The sequence below is a fragment of the Piliocolobus tephrosceles genome, chromosome 3 (genome assembly GCF_002776525.5).
Source record: "Piliocolobus tephrosceles isolate RC106 chromosome 3, ASM277652v3, whole genome shotgun sequence".
NCBI lineage: Eukaryota > Metazoa > Chordata > Mammalia > Primates > Cercopithecidae > Piliocolobus > Piliocolobus tephrosceles.
Genome location: NC_045436.1, coordinates 119532313 through 119533256, shown reverse-complemented (window position 1 = coordinate 119533256; position 944 = coordinate 119532313).

The following is a 944-nucleotide window of genomic DNA, read 5'->3' as shown; positions in this document are numbered from 1 at the left end:
TTTAACTTCTACTTTGGATTCAGGGGCTACATGTGCATGTTTGTTACACGGGTATATTGCATGATGCTGAGGTTTGGGGTAAGGATGGATCCCTTCACCCAGGTATTGAGCATAGTACCCAATAGGTAGTTTTTCAGCCCACTTCCTCTCCTCCCTCCCCCCACTAGTATTCCCCAGTCTCTCATGTTGCCATCTTTACATCCACATGTACTTGATGTTTAGCTCCCAATTATAAGGGAGAACACGAATATTTGGTTTTCTGTTCCTGCATTATTAATTTACTTATGACAATGGCCTCCAACTGTATTCATGTTACTGAAAAGGACATGATTTTTTTCACTTTATGGCTTATCTTTGCAATATTTAACATTTAAATATTCACTTAGCAATATATCATGAACCTAATATTATTATTCTTAATAAAACTTCTTGTTGGGATTTTATATTTTTCATATTATGAGATTCTAAATAATGCTATAAGTGTCCTTGTATATGCAATTTTTTGGTACAAGTGGAGCTATTTTGTTTTTGAAGAAGTAAGAAGCCATAAACTTTAATAATCAATCCGTTGGAGAATGGTTTTAAGTTCTTTGAACAAAATTGAGCCTAATCAAGACACATACCTGAGAATATGGCTTCTCCACTATTCTTCAGAAATAGAGAAAAAAAAATTATGATCAAGTTTAAGATTACAAATTTTTCTAAGTAGGTGATATCAATCTCACACTGAATTCACAAAAACAAAATATTAAGAAGCACCCATAGAATGGTGACATTTAAGCAATTTTATTTCCTGGTGAGACCTCCAAGATAAATTAATTGCAAAATGTGTCCCTGGGGAGCTAAATGAGTTGACATTTACTTTCAGACATTTTAGTTAGAAGTCAATTAACTGTTGAATGGTATCTGCTAATATATATATATTTTGGCTTTAGTGATATTCA